Consider the following 17,085-nt stretch of genomic DNA (forward strand, 5'->3'; position numbering starts at 1 on the left):
ATTTCTTTGTGTCATCATTTCACCTGTTCATCCTGTTTGAGCTCCCCCGATTGGATAGAATTGGTATCCCGAACTTGAAAAACGTTTTCCGTTCTCCAAAGAGCTGGAGCACATGGGCTCCATTTTCGTCACCACTAAACCCCTTATCCCTAAACTTCTTTGCCTTTTTTTACTATTTTGCAAAACATTTTTGAATAGTTAAAATGGCCAGTCTACAAGCTCACAACGTGTCAATGTAGAGGCTATAGCTCAACTATTCAAAAATGTTTTTCAAAATAGTAAAAAAAAGGCAAAGAAGTTTAGGGATAAGTGATTTAGCCGTGACGAAAATGGAGCCCATGGAGACTGGGAAGAAGTATTTAACCGTGAGCCTATACGCCGTAAAATAGCAGATATACAAGCCCACAACGCGTTGCGCTGCGACACGTTGTGAGTTTATAGATCAGCTATTTCTCGGTGCATGACACTCTTTACTAAGCGCGACTAACTATAAAACATGTTTAACTCTAAAGCGAACCCCTATAAACCTAACCTCTGAAAGTCTGATCCTAAACCTAACCCCAACCTTACCTAATTGTACACGTACTCTAACGTGCACGCACGCACGCACGCACGCACGCACGCACGCACGCACGCACGCACGCACGCACGCACGCACGCACGCACGCACGCACGCACACACACACACACACACACACACGTACAGTAGGGTAGTATGTATACCAGGGCAGGAATTTCACGGCGGCCACGGCGGCCATGGCCGTCGTTGCCCCTCTCTTTGGCCGTGTGCCCCTCGAAAAAGTATATGCCCATACGGCCACAGTGGCCGTGGTGCCCCGACCGGCGCCCACAGAAGTTCATTTTACCGTTTATCGCAATTTTCCAGTCATTACGGTAACCAATGTTCCCCTCACGTCCCGCGCAGAACAAATTTGTGTTGTAGTTGTGTTGCCATTTGCAAAGTGGTTTGATTATTTTGCGGTACTTTGCCTTAATAACTACCCCCGCTGCCGCTGGTCGTCATGACGCGCGCATACACACACACACACACACACACACCCGCACGCCTCCTCCTCCGCGCCACACATACACGCACCGACAGAGTAAACAGAGGGCATTTAGCCCACACGCTGCCTACTAGTGTAGCTAATCTAGCTATCCGGTCAAACTGCAACTATCACTCAAAACAAAACAATGTTTCCTACAGTTGCGACAGTGTGGCGGTCCTACGTCACATGTATTAACGTTGGTCGGACATGGTCCAGCTGATTTCCTTTTGTCTAATGCGAAACAGCGTGGCTGTCCATACAAGGAGGAGATCTACCGAATCTATCTAGCCCACCAAAACAAACATAAATGTACTTTTGCGTCGCATTATGGATAGCGACAGAAAGACACCATGGATATAATTAAACAATTGTTCCCCTGTGCACAGCACACACTGTCTCCAGGTAAGAACAAAAAACTGATTTGAAGCTGCACTTTCACTTTGTGTTGACTTACTGCAGAGTCCTCAGTCCTGCAGCGGTGCAGCCCCACAATGGAGAAATTATCTTATCTGTCACTAACCTCTCTACAATGCCATGTTATTCAATATATTAGTTTAGCACAAAATATAGGCTTTTCTAAACCAAGCCCTTATTCAAAAGTTATGTAGGCTGTCATTGTATTTTATGTGAATTAACTCAGTTTAACCCAATGATCCTCAGCCATTTAAATTTCAAGGACCCCCAAATTAAATTTATATTAATTAGCCTAGGGTGACAGCCTGACAGGGTCCTAGGCCATTTCATTATGATTTTCATCTCTGGACTGGGTCCCCAAAACATGTTTACAATATTTTACAACAGTAGCTACTTATATTTTGTTATTTAAAGCTGTGATTATTTATTTAAGAAGCACTGTTCTGAACCAATGTTCATCGGAAAATCATTTTTTAATTGATGGCCTTCATGCCCTGGCACTTGGCCTTGTGCCCTTAAAAAGTTGACCACACTAAAGGCCAAGTGGCCTTGCCCCTAAAAGGATGAAATTCCAGGCCTGATGTATACTATGAACTTGTGAATGTCACAATTTTAATATGTACAGTATATTGTGTTTGTGTTGAGTCTGGCGAGGAGGAGGATTTTATCCTAGGCGGCTGGGCTGTGCCAGAAACCTTTTCAATAAACTTCAATAAATCCGGCTCACTTCAGCCGGGCAGACATAATCTCACACACTGCATGGTCGGCCCATATATAAAGAAAAAATAAAAATAAAAAGCAGAACGGTGTGGATGATTCCAAAACTTGACGTTTTCTCCCCCCCCCCCCCCCCCTCCCCTGCGGGGCAGATGGATGGTGTGAGCCTACGCCGTAAAATAGCAGATCTACAAGCCCACAGATGGATGGTATATACCTGCTCCGTTGACACATTTAGACCTGAGGCCGATTCTAACAACAAAAAAAGGCTTCTAAACAGTTTTCTGAAAAACCCTATGTTTCTGTGTCAGTGGTGCCCAACCCTTTTCATGTCAAGGACCCCCTGAATTATCTGTATTTGGCCATTGTTTGAGGGACCCCCCCCTCCCAGAAGGAAAGATTTGAGTTAAAAACATTCACTCTGAAAGAAGATGTATTCAAACTAAGATTTGCCCCACATTTTCACCATTTAAAAAAAAATAGCAGATCTATAAAGCTCATGGCGCGGCACTCGTTTGTAGTTCTGCTATTTTTCAATAGCTAAAGTATAACATAATTCTAGCTCTTCTCACAACATTGACGACACAGGTCGGTTCTTTATAAACTGGCATTTATTCAGGCATTTCTTCTCATCTCTCAGCTGTTCCATGTCATGCCGTGAGAACAGCTCTCGTTCAAAACTTGCATCACAGCTGTCACTCGATCCTGTAGGTTCACACTCTATACCATACGACAAATTAGACCGTTTCTCACCCAGGAATCAGCCCAGCTCCTAATCCAGACAACAGTCTTGTCAAAACTCGACTATTGTAACTCTCTCCTTACTGGCCTACCGGCATGTGAACTTAATTAAGCCTCTCCAACTGATCCAAAATGCCGCAGCTCGCTTGGTCTTCAACCAGCCAAAATTCTCACATGTCTCCCCCCTGCTCCGCTCCCTCCACTGGCTCCCGGTCGCTGCCCGCACAGAATACAAAACTCTGATGCTGGCATTCAAAGCAACCAAAGGTATGGCTCCCCCATATCTCACTAAAAACGCCGGGACAACGCTCCACACGTCCCCCCCTTAGATAGCACTTTTGTAGACTTAGATAGCATTTGATACAGACTTATAGCTGTATCAAATGTTATGTAGACAGCACTATAATTGCATTAGTCATAGCACGTCATAGTACATATGTATAGCATAGTATAGTATATATGTATAGTTTATATGTATAGTTTCATTATATAGATATTCCACTGTTACGTTCTTAGCTTACGCATGTTTCATGATAAATGCTTTTTATATTGAAAAAACAAAAAGCATTGTATTTGCCACAAATCATGTATTAAGTTCCAAACCGCAGTTGAATCTGACGTTGAATAATGTAAGGGTTGAGCAGGTGGAGGAAACAAAGCTTTTGGGTGTTAAGCTAGTGAACAATCTATCATGGTCGAGACACATTGATTCAGTGTTGGTAAAGATGGGGAGGAATTTATCGGTTGTAAAAAGGTGTTCAGAATTTCTAACACCTCAACTGACCAAACAAGTTATTGAAACTCTAGTCCTCTCACATCTGGACTATTGCTCAATAATCTGGTCAGGAGCAAACAAGGGAGATCTGGGAAAGCTGCAGCGGGTTCAAAACAGAGCAGCTCGGCTTGCCCTGAGATGTACAATGAGATGTAATGTTAGAAAAATGCATGTCAAGCTCTCCTGGAGAGGCTGACAATATCACTCCTTGTTTTCTTGAGACATATTAATGAAATGAAACATCCTACCTGTTTATACAATCAACTTACACATAGTTCTAAATTACATCAATATGAGACTAGACATGCCACAAGAGGGTGCTATCAAGTCCCTAAAGCCAGAACAGGGTCTATGCAGCACACAGTACTGTATAGAGCCATGGCTGAGTGGAATAAACTGCCAGCTATGATCACAAAATTAAAAACTAAATCAAGTTTCAAGAGGCAATTGAAGAGGCATCTTGAAACCCAAAGACTGTAGGGCGCTCGAACGTGCACGGACACGCATACACACACACACACACACACACACACACACACACACACACACACACACACACACACACACACACACACACACACACACACACACACACACACACACACACACACACACACACACACAGCAGTCATGATCATGATTAGGATAATATTTTCAATTTTTATCTCTACTTTTGTTTTCTACCCCAGGAGAATGGAAGGCTAATATGTAACTGAGGCAGATATGATGATATGCTTTTTGTTTTGTTTTTTCTCTTCCAAGAAAATGGGGAATCAGAAGGTGGATGAGGAAATTGTTGATCAAATATTTTTTATTTTATTTTATTTTATTTATATATCTTTGTCCTGTAATGTCATTCATGTCGAATGTCATGTTTTTATGTTCTGTGTGGACCCCAGGAAGATTAGCTGCTGCTATGCACCAGCTAATGGGGATCCTAATAAAACTCAAAAAATATGTGATGTATTCCCATCCTTTTTTGTTCTTGCTTAATGTAAATCGCTATGGATTAAGAGCGTCTGCTAAATGCCTAAATTGTAAATTGTAACTGTATGTTCACACAAAAATAATAAACACATAATTTGCACAGTAGCCTACAGAACATTACTGACCAAACAAATCTAAATACAAAACATGTAGAATTGCGCAAAGGGCAGCTTCAATGTCCATCAAACACAACGGCACATCAAAGACTAATCTAAAATAGAATACCTCGCTGGCCGCTTGTTGTGGAAAAGAGGTTCTTGATTCTTGCGTTGCTTAAAGTCTTTAGAATGAAATGTTCCTTTGACAGGCTGCTTTGGCTTCAGACGTCTTTCTTAACTTCGTATCAAACTGAACTGCAAGTGTGCTGCTTCCAGACCAGTAGTCTGAGACCCCCTTTCCACCGGTTGGTTCCCAATGGGAACCGGTTCAGTTCTTTTTGGTTCTTAGTCCATGAGCCAGAGCTCCAAATTGGTAGGAAAAACTAGACCTATATTAAATTGTCTATAGGATCAATACAAGTAAATTAATACATGATAACCCTTCCACAGTAGTAGCTTTTTAATATTTTCGATTATTTTGCACATTTTCCTACATAATGAGCCATTTGCATATTTAAAAATGTAACATTTGTAATACAATAAATCATTGGGTTCGTGTAAGTACTCAACTTTGGAAGTTTCATGGTGATAACAATCTAATATAGGTATGGTTTTGCACACTCAATTCATAATTAACGTTCCGATTTTGGAACTCTGGCTCATGGACTAAAAACCAAAAAGAACTGAACCGGTTCCCATTGGGAACCAACCGGTGGAAAAGGGGCCTGAGTGAGGCGGGGGCCGGGGCGGGGGTCTGAGGTTGCCACAGGAGAGAGTGTATAGTAGGTGGTTGCAGTGTGGGAAAGTGTGTGGGTGGGGGACAAAAATCAAGATCTTTGTCATTGATCTCTGTTTAAAATGAGCGATTGGCATTCCGGATTTCCGGCTAATTTGCGATTTTTCCCAGGTTTGCCAGCGCATGGGGGAACTCAATCCAAACGGAATTATCCTGCCTTGTAGACGGAGAGAGAGAGAGAGAGAGAGAGGGATAGAGAGAGAGAGAGAGAGAGAGAGCATCCTTTGCAAATTGCTGGCTGAATCAGTCAATCTAATGCCATGATTTATATCCCTGTGTCACGCACCCAAAAATAGCAGATCTGCAAGGTCACAACGTGGCGCGGGGCGACACGCTGTGACCTTGTAGATCTGCTATTTTTGGGGTGTGCGCGACACACCGGCACACGACAGAGTCTGAATCACCCCTTTAGTGTTGATTTACCTGTGTGAGAGAGAGAGAGAGAGAGAGAGAGGGGGGGGGGGGGGGGGGGGGGGTGTCACTGGGTATCGTGAGCTTTGTGCAGTGGTGGAGAAGTACTCAAATGTTTTACTTAAAGTAAAAGTATCAGCACTGCAATGTAGAATTACTCCGTTACAAGTAAAAGTCCGGAATTCAAACTGTAGGCTACTCGAGTAAAAGTACAAAAGTATATTGGTATCAGAATGTACTACTGTAAAGTACTCATGTGCAGAATGTCTCATTTCAGGTTTTCAAATGTGTCAACATATTTTGAAAATAACCGATCTACCAGCTCACAATGCTTTGTATTGACAATTGTCAAAATTATAGCCGATCTACAAGCTAACACCAATCTCTCAAGACAGATTCAGAGAGCTCCCCACGTCCGCAGCAGAATTTGTCAATACAAAGTACTTCCATCCAGTGCTGGAAAAAGTACTCAATTGTTTTACTTAAGTAAAAGTATACCAATACTGCAATTTAGAACTACTTTGTTACAAGTAAAAGTACGGAATTGGAAATGTTGTAACCTCTGTGCCCAGAGTCACATTGTCTCTATGTACTTTTTGTTTGCAATGTTTCCATTTTGATGTACTTTATTATTTTCTACCAATCCGCTGCTCTATGAGATTTTGCTATTTATCCGCTGGACTATAAGAAGCCAGTGAGACGCATGTGTTGCTATTCAGTATTTCAAGGTATATTCAGTGATTTTACTTAATTCAAATATCACTTACTTTTTTCTTTTTTTCTGGATAATCCTCCCTACTATAGAGTGTGCTGACCATATAAGGAGTTCCTCCCTGTCCCCAGTGAGCCCCTGGGGTCAAAAAACCCTAGTTTCAGTTTTGGTGGCGGGTGGCAAAGCCTTCATCCAATCAGGATGAGAGGGGCCTTCCTCCAATCATGATCGACTGGGGGCAGGCCTTGGTGCACATGCTGTTGGCCTGTTGCACTTCCCCCCACTGTAGAGCGTGCATGTGCACATTTTGTTACCGGGGCGGACTGGGTGGTTTTCCAAATCACCCAAATCACTGAATGCTCCTTTAAGTCCGACGTCATTTTGTAGTGCTATGACCCGGGGTCCAAGTGGCACCAGCTCCCGTCCGCATGTCATTGTAATTAGAATATCTAAACGCGTGAATCTTTTTACAATGACGTTATTTTTCAGAAAGGAATCCATTGAGGGTTAAAATGGGTCTTAATGCTTCCAACTCGAGTAGAATTATTAATGTTCTGTACAAGTGTCCATGACAAAGAAAATATATGATGTGAAGACAATAACAGACTTATTATTACCATTATAAGGTGGTAACAGTCCATTTGCTCAGTACAATATTTCGGTTGCATATTTAGAATGTGTGCAGGCTTGAGTATGTTGAATCTAGTTTGCAATTAATGAGGATTTAGTTGACACAATGAAATAAAATGGCGATAGTATCCAGTGTGGGGCAGACGGCCTGTCACAGCCAGATTTGGGGAGAGCAGCAGCTTTGTTGTTGCGAGGAAAGCGGTAAAATGAGACTTTCGTGGTTGTTTTCGTCTCAGATTTTATCCGACGGAGCGTCACAGTATAACTCTATGGGGACACAAAAGCGACACAAAAGTAGGACCCGGAAGTATCTCTGGAGGGGGTGCTCACGTCACGGCTAAAATACTGAATGGCAACAATCAGTGATTGAGAGACCCCGCCCACAGTTCACCTGGCTGATTGAGTGATGGGCAATCACAATGTTTGAGCCACCTGGAGAGTTGGACTCTGTCAAGCCAGTGTGGTGAGAGTGAGACAGATAGTCTACTGAGAAGCAAGAGGATTTATCCTAAGGCTGAGCTCAGACCTTTACTGCATTGCTGTATGCTTGTTGGATGAATGTTGTGTAGTGTCATGGCCGCCCCAATGCATTTACAATGGAGGTCACATGTGACCTCCATTGGAAATGCATTGGGGCGGCCATGACACTCACAACGCTGTAAAGGTCTGAGTGAGGCCCAAGTCTTGCAATATTCGTTCGTTGGATAGTTTGGATTTCTACCACTGGAGGAGGAGAACTTTCTTTCCATTTTGGATTATTTCCCCCAAGAATTTGCGCAATGGCAGGCTCTCAGTCAAATCTGGTCACATTTAATAATGATGAAGATGAACTATCCGTCATTCAAGTTGTGGAACCCCATCAAGGATCCCGAGGGGGTCGTCATGCAGACCCCACGATGAGAACCACTGGCCCTATACAGACATATATATATAAGCCAGCCACGTACAGGCTCCCATATTAGCCCCGGACATGACCCATCTGTCATTACGGAGCAGATGGGAGGACTTGGACAGATGCTGAACGGCAGGCAACTCAACGTCCCAGAAATAGCGCAACGCTCTTGACAGGACGGCTGAGCTGGAGAGACGTTGGACAGGCACACACGCAGCCCAGACATGGTCCATCTCTCGTCGCGGTAATCACTGATTATGAGATCATGTTTTTTTTTTTTTTTTCAGGGACCCGATGAATACGAACATATGGCGGGGTGGCCAGGGGGCTCGTTAATGGTAACGACGAGGTCTAAATGTCCAATGGTGAAGACCACACAGAGCCATGTGACATTTGAGTCACCGGCACAATGTACTGTACTGTTATTATTTTATATTGAGTTTGGGGAGAAGGGTACATGCAAGGCCCCAGTGAGGCTCTCCAACGTAGAAGCACTGGGCCCTAGTGGTAAGAGGAGGGACTGCGCCGGTTCAGTCTCTATCCTTCTTTATACTCTATGGGTATGTCACAATTGCATTTCTTTCAGAGGTCCAAATTCAAATCTGACGTCTTCGTCAGTCGCCAAAAAGGCACACAAAGACAGACTTCATGTAGTACGTGGTACTATACAGGACAGGGAAACGTATTCAAGATAATAATGAATTTGTTCAAAAGTGACTGCAAAATATTGCAAAAGATTGGTGCTATTTGTTTCAAAAAGCTTTGTAGGCTACCGTGTATTTATAACATTGTATAACGACGCAATGTGCCATAGCTCTGTTTGCACAATGCTGTACCACCTCCAACCGTGTATATTTTCCCCATTTTCAACAGTTTTTATTATATTTTGACACTTGCTTTGGCAATGTAAACTAAAATGTTTTTTTTCATGGCAATAAAGCACTTTTGAATTGAATTGAATCGAATCGGTAGACAGAGGTAGACACATATGAAACTATGTACAGTAATCATAGCACACATTGAGGTGCTATATGTTCCCTCAACCTTACAGTATGTAGATGTTAAATGACGGGACACGGGACACAGCTAGTAGCTTGTACAACACTTTACTAGTCACCGGAAGTCTGATACATGCAAAGCATGCTGGACCTTGTAGTCTATCGTATACATACAGTAGCCCTACTGCCACAGTAGACACTAAACCCACCATAGCACTTGCCGTAGCACTTGCCCTAGCTTCGACAGCAGCCTACAATCAAGGATATGTCTGTGACCAAAAGCTTGGAATAGAGCCAGTATGTGATAATCAGACATACTAGGACACGCGGAAGTGAAACTACTGACAGGTTAGGGAGCGCTTGCTTTTTGTGACCACGACCGTGACAATAACGGAGGCCGTCTCTGGTGGCCTTGAGCCACCTGAGGCACCGGTGAGCGAGTCGCCGTGCCGAGCGTCGCGACGGCCACCAGAGCCGACTCAGCGCCGTTTGAGTTGCGTACCGATAGGGCTCAGAATAGTAAATATTAGTCCCCCCCCCCTATATTTCCCATGCCCCCCGACATGTCTGCACCGGCCTGCGCGCGCTCCAAGTGAACACAGCCGAGCGCCATCGCTGAAAACAACGTCAGTATGGCCAGTAAGGCCATATTGGCCCATACTCCAATGTCTTGATAACGGTTGATGTGAGACACATGTAGCACAGATAGACTTAAGAACTCCTTTATCCCAAGGGCCATTAGACTATATAATGAATCAATGGGGGCCGTGGGGGGCGAGATGAGGTGGGAGGGAGTTGGTCAGTTAATGTATTTGTTTTTGTTTTTTTCAGTGGTGTTGCACTCTTAACTCATGCCTTTTTAACGTATAGCTATTGTCTTTTTCTACTGCATGTTGTTCATGGTCTTTTTATTCTGTATGTGTGTACTGCACTGGAGCTGTTGGACAAAACACATTTCCTTCGGGATTAATTCAGTGTCTGTCTGTCTGTCTGTCTGTCTGTCTGTCTGTCTGTCTGTCTGTCTGTCTGTCTGTCTGTCTGTCTGATAACGTGTATTTAATTGAATGACTGGACTTGAAAACACCGGCGTACCATCATTGATTCCTCGTCGGGTCTCTCGGAATCTCTGAAATCTTTATGGGATCTCAGGCCAAATTGTCCCGGGTCCACTCGGGCTCGGTGGCGTCATTTCAATGAAATCTCGGGAACGGGTCGGGTCAATCCGGGTTTGGTTTTCTTATTTGATAATGTTTTACGGAAAAGATCGGGATCGGATCAAATTGCACGGATCCATTTCGTGTTCGGGACCATTTCTTTGGACCCGTGAAGAGCTCTTAACGCACACAAATGGTTCGCAACCCACTGCTTGGGAAACTGCTCTAGACCAGTGGTTACCAAAGTGGGGTCTGGGGACCCCCAGGGGTACCTGAGGGAGTGCCAGAGGGTCCCTAGAATATTTTCCTAGAAGCTTTGTCATTGGTCGATTTGCCTGTCTGCTTCCTGATTGGTTAGTCATTGCGACCGGGTTTTTTTTCGACCAATGACAAAGCTTTTAGGAAAATCTTTGAATGCAGATTGCGGCCCCTAGATGTGTCACAGAGACTACATTTGTTTGGGAGCGTTCTACCCATTGCTGGCTGTCTGAATACCACAAAAAATAAAAAATAAAGGTCATTGAAATGTATTATTTTTATTGCTTAGCATTAAGTAAAACAATATAGTACTTTTTCCACCACTGGGCCTCGCCTGTTCTGCCTGTTCTGTACACTACAGTAATAGCGTGAAGCTTGGCCAATCAAATCGGGATGTTATACAGTACGCGCATGACGTCGCCCCACCCACCATGCACGCACCCCCACAATTTAATTATAAGGTGACGTGAAATATAATGGAACGATATATCATTTGGATCCATTTTAAAGCACAATATGCATTTGTTTGACCTCAGCCCTGAATGTATAGGTTACGCCACGTATAAAATAATAGAGAACAGCCAATCAAGTCTGCAAACAAAGCCGGTATATTGCCTATTACGGAGACGGCATTAAAATGCATTGAAGAAGCAGATCTTCCTGCAGGAGCCGTGCGGACACTGTGGTGGGAAAAAAGCAATCAAATGTTTTACTTAAGTAAAAGTATGAATACTGCAATGTAGAAACACACTGTTCAAAATGAAAAATCAAAATGTATAAAATAAAAGTGCAAAAGTAAATACTCATTATACTCATTATGTACTCATTATGCAGAATATATCCCATTACACAAGTTTTCAAATAGGCAAAAACAATAGCGCGACACATAGATCAGCTATTTTCAAAATGACCAAAATGTAGGTGATTAATGTATCTTTTGTAATAATCATCTAAATCTACAAAGTAACTAGTATCTAAAGTTTTCCAATAACTGTAGCGAAGACAAAGTACAATATTTGCCTCTGAAGTGCAGTGGAGTAGAAGTAAAATTGGAAAACCCTAAAAAATTTACCTAATTACAGTACTTGAGTAATTGTTACTTTACACCACTGATCACCTCATGTCCATAACACTAAGACTAAATATACCGACAATTTCGCCACCAAAATGGCATCAAGGCCCGCCAAAATCCATTTTAGTCGACTAAATCAACCGTAGATTTTGTCGACTAAAATCTAATGATATTTAGTCGACTAAAACTACTAGACTTAACACTAAAACATTCCAGGTGACTAAAATGTGACTAAAACTAAATGGAAGCTATTCAAGAGACTATGACTAAAACTAAAATCAAAATGTCCTGCCAAAAACAAATTATTTTGGGGGGTCCCCAAATATATATATTATTATTATTATTGTTTTATGCAACTGAATGGCTGGAAAATGGAAATGAAGAGTTTACATATAGTACACATAGTACATGCATACACCTTCCCTAATGATTATATCTGGTTTCAGTATTTATTTATGGTGTATTGTCTCTATTATATTGTAGCAGTCAATTTATATTGGGGGTCGGGAGGGGGCGGGGCGGGGGTCCCGAGACGTTGCCAAAGCATTTTCGGGGGTCCCCGGCCAAAAACGTTGAGAACCCCTGACCTACAGGACCACAATGTAAACAAGTCCCCCTATCCTTTTAGCCTTAAATGGACACTTTAGGGACCCTTTTTGCTAAATAAATATATGTTAATGAACATATTAAACTATTAAAGGAGGACAGGAGGCGAAGACCGTACGGTGGACTCCATGTTGCTCCCTGGATGGAAAGAAACATGCACAATTGAGACCAAGGAAGCTGAACGCGGAAGTGTTGGCTGCATATAGCCCATTGCGCATGTTTCTTTCCTTCCAGGGAGCAACATGGAGTCCACCGTACGGTCTTCGCTCCCTGTCCTCTTTTAACAGTCCTTGGAGTACATGTTGTCTCAGTAAGACAGCCCTCCCCCTATCCACAAGGAGGAGCAGTGCACCAAAGCATTATGGGAATTGTAGTCCAGGAAGGAAGTGAGCCCAGTGTCGATTACATCAGAGACACTGGGCTCACTGCTAAAAGCTAAATTATCTAAAACCACACATTTGAAATTACACTAAAGACCCCCAGGAAAGTGTTCTAAATCTTCTAAACGTCATTAACATAATAGTGTTTTTGCCAAAAGGGTGAAGTAGAGGGGATGCAGAGTGACAACCTCTCCCCATGGATTTTACCCTTATACTCTGCAGACTCCACCTTTCCGCAGCACAATAGCGATCCACCTCAGATGCTCCCAGGGTTCTAATCAATCGGCTAGCAGGATTAACATGCAGCAGATCTCCGGGCACCAATCACCCAAATACACACATCTTATAGGCGTCAACAGGCCGCTCCCCCCCCCCCCCCCCCCCCCCCCCCCCATAGCAGCATCGTGCTGTGCAGAAAACAACGTTATTAACAATACATTAACTGCCAGCGTTTTGTTTTCGCCGCGTCTTTCGAGATCTTTTCATGCAGGCTTTCTTGCATTTTGTTTTGCACACTTCATGCAGATTCACAAACCCACTTTGTGACAATACGATAAGATAATAAAAGATAATATATCCACAGAGGAAAACGCAGGTGTCGACAGCAGAATAAGCACAGGAGAGGACTCAAGAACCAAACCAACATGAATCAACCATGAATATAGCAATGTGTGTGGGCCTACACAGACAGTCGACTCAACGGTGACTGAATTATATAAGAAACCAAATATAAGAAGTTCCCCTATCTGAAAGTGAACGAGTATAATTCACAGGTAATATTCGGTGGGCTATATACACAAGTTCAGATTTAGAAGCAAATAAACCAAAATAACTTCAAATGCCGTACAAAATCCCTGCCTTGACCCGATTTCCCGCGCAGCTTGATGATTTCCTCTCATCTCAGCCAAAATGGACCAGACTTTACTGTCCTTTGAAGGTTACCAGAAAGGAACTGGAAACAGGACACGCACGCACGCACGCACGCACACACACACACACACTGATTCTCCTCATCAATCCCACGTATGACAGGATGAAGTCTCCCTCTCTCTCTCTCTCTCTCTCTCTCTCTCTCTCTCCCCAGTTTATAACTCTGAGTGTTTGTGTGGTCTTTCTCTCTTTGTCAATATTCAATATTTCGCCCTCCTCCCATCGGCCCATTTCCTTGCCACCCATTCATCTTCACTTCAGACGCCAGCCTGCACTTGAGGGGGGGTCCTGAGTCCTCCCGTCAGACCCTTATGGGTCTGTAACTCTGAGAGTGTATACACATTTAGACCTGATCCCGAATAAATAAAAAAGGGCTTCTAAATCTGAAAAAAACCTACGTTTCTATGTCGGTGGTGCTCAACCTTTTTCATGTGAATTACCACCGACCCCAGGTACCGGGAGCTGATGGTATAGGTGTTGCGCTCCACCTCCAATGGCCGCCGCGGCAATCAGCAGGTCATCCGCCCGTGCAAATTTCCTCCTCCGTCACAGTCCAGAAATGATACGCCGTGAGGCCTTTTTTTGCCTGCCTTCCCATATATAGGCCACCATGGGGCAGCAACCCCCGCCACATTCATCCTCGCGTGCGGCTTTCAAGACAAAGTCAGCGTCTACTCTCCGCGCGGTGTCTCCTTATCTGCCCCCCATCAGATGTACCCCCCCCCCCCCAAAAAAAAATAATGACACGCGATCTCCGTGGAAATGATCCGGGGTCCGAGCCTCCCCGGGTCTGTGGGAGATTATAGCCTCCGGTCGAGGTGACGTTAACCCATTCTGGGTGGGAGCCCCTTTTGGTGTTTATAGCATTATGTTATACTTTAGATATTGACAAATCGTGAAAATGTGGTGCAATTCTTTCAGAGTGAACGTTTTAACTCAAATATTTGCTTCCGGGGGATCCCTGGAACAACATATTTTCAGATGGGGGTCAGATGGGCAGCCAATTACATATATATTTTTGGGGGTCCTTGACATGAAAATGTTTGAGAACCACTGACATAGAAATATGGGTTTTTCAGAAATCTAAGACATTTTTTAAAATACATTTGGTAGAATCGAGCTCAGGTATAAATGGGTTAATCTGCAGGGACACGCGTGGTAGCTGCGGTCTGTCTCTCCCGTGCTAAGATTTATAGGATCTATACGGTTCATTATGGTTTCTCATCATCTTTTATAATGCAGCCCATGTTCTCGAAGGAGCTGCGTGGGCTTAAACAACTGTGCGTCTGTGTGTGCGTGCGTGCGTGCGTGCGTGCGTGCGTGCGTGCGTGCGTGCGTGCGTGCGTTCCCCCTGTTCCCCTTTTACATGCCCGGTCTGCAACGACCGCAACTGTGGATCCAGGATCGGCCTATACAGACACCACAAGACTCACAAATAGGAGAAGATGGTCATCATCGGACACGATGGACAGCCACAAGCAAGCGTGTGCGTGCGTGCGTGCGTGCGTGCGTGCGTGCGTGCGTGCGTGCGTGTGTGTGTGTGTGTGTGTGTGTGTGTGTTTCCAGGCCTGTTCATTCATACTCCAGTTTTAGGGGATAACTGATAGGGTGACCACCGGTGGTTAGTAAAAACAGAGAAGTGCATGGAGTTAGCGGTGAGTGGCTTATAGGTTTATCACCACGGTGATAACGCCTAAGAGAGATAAACTGGGAGAGAAAGAGAGAAAAGAGAGCGCTTAGGTGTAGCAGTCAGAACTCAGAACACACCCAAACTGGTACTGACACAAATTGCAGTTATTATACTATGGGCTAAAGTCCAATACTCCACTATTTACTCAACTCTGCACACATGATGTATACTATATATTTAGGGATGCACCGAAAGGGAAATTCTTGGCCGAAACCGAATACTGAATATAGGAAACAGTTGGCCGAAAACTGAATACCGAATATCCGAATATGATTAATATTACATATCTTTTTTTCCTACCATTGCTGTCATGGCCGTACCTTAAAGCTACCTGATTTATGGCAAAATAAATGGTTATGGGAAAACCTAACTTAAATAATAATCACTATTGTGGGTCCATAAAACATTTATTGAGCTCTTTTGAATGCATTAATGCATACACTATTGATATATTGATATATTTTCTGCCTATTCAGGCCGAAACTGAATAGGCCAAAAATGCATTTTTAGCCATTTTCTGCCGAATATTTTCTGCAGCCGAATATTCGGTGCATCACTACTATATATATATATATATATATACATATGGACAACTTGCATTTTCTCTCTTGCTTTAAAGAGCTACAGTGTGTTACAGTTTACAGTACTGTATATATATAAAACACATGATCCCTGTATATGCGGTGTAGTGCAGCATTCTGCAAACCCACACAGGGAACAGGCTATAACCCTGCATGGCTCGCTTAAAATCTATTAGGTTTGTTTTGTCCCGGCCCAGTAATGAGAGTCTCAAAAATAAATGAGCTCCTGCCTTATTGAGATCTGTCACCGGCTAAAACAATGGCTCCACTGTGCCGCGCGAGAGCTCCAGCAGCGCACTGGGCCAGGTTCAGACGTTTTATCTTCCCTCCCACCCACACGCACACACACACACACGCACGCACGCACACACACACGCACGCACGCACGCGCGCACGCACGCGCACACAAACTCCAAAGCCAATGCCAATGCCTTCACTTCCTCAATTTCTCCTCGACGACAGGGGCCCTGCACTGCTTCCACCTCACACTTAATTACCTTTTCATTTGCCTCCAGAGCTGGCCCCCCGGGGGGTGTGAGGGGGGGGCTCTGGGGGGGGTGCTCTGTGTCCGCGGCCCACCTCCTCTTCCTCTCCGATGATGGAGAGAAGGAACAAAAACCCAAAAAAAAAAAAGTAAAAAAAACAATCAAGGGGTTGCAGAATCCACTACGTAAAACGAATTGCTAATGGCTTTTTTGCTCAATATTACCTCTGGAATAGTGAAATTATGATGTGGGTTTTTAGAGTGGCTTTTAAAGCTAAGAGAGTCTTGGCCCCGTTCAGCGGTCGATCCATCATTCTCTGTCCCTTCCCATTCGCTCGGGACTCGTTTCAATCAGAGGACATCCGATCGGAGGTATAAAGCGTTGATTCCTCTCGCTGTGGGTTTGTGTCTGCGTTCCCCCGCGGTACGTTAACGAAATGTTTAAGTCCGTTATGTGTTTTTTTTTTGTTTTTTTTGCAAGAAACATACTGTAATGATGTTTATAAAATGCGGCAAGCGGCGGAGGAACGGCAGTCGACCTGTATATCAACAGCAGATTAAGAATTCAAGGTTCAGTCAGGACAACTCAAGAATGGATGGAATATATATTTATTGAATATAAGATGAGCAATATATTTATTATGGTTTGGCAATGTATTGGATCTGCCTTTTAGGTATACTCAGATGAAAGCGCATCAGTCCCGACCATA

The sequence above is a fragment of the Electrona antarctica genome, assembly GCF_951216825.1.
Source record: "Electrona antarctica genome assembly, chromosome: 18".
Taxonomy (NCBI): Eukaryota; Metazoa; Chordata; class Actinopteri; order Myctophiformes; family Myctophidae; genus Electrona; species Electrona antarctica.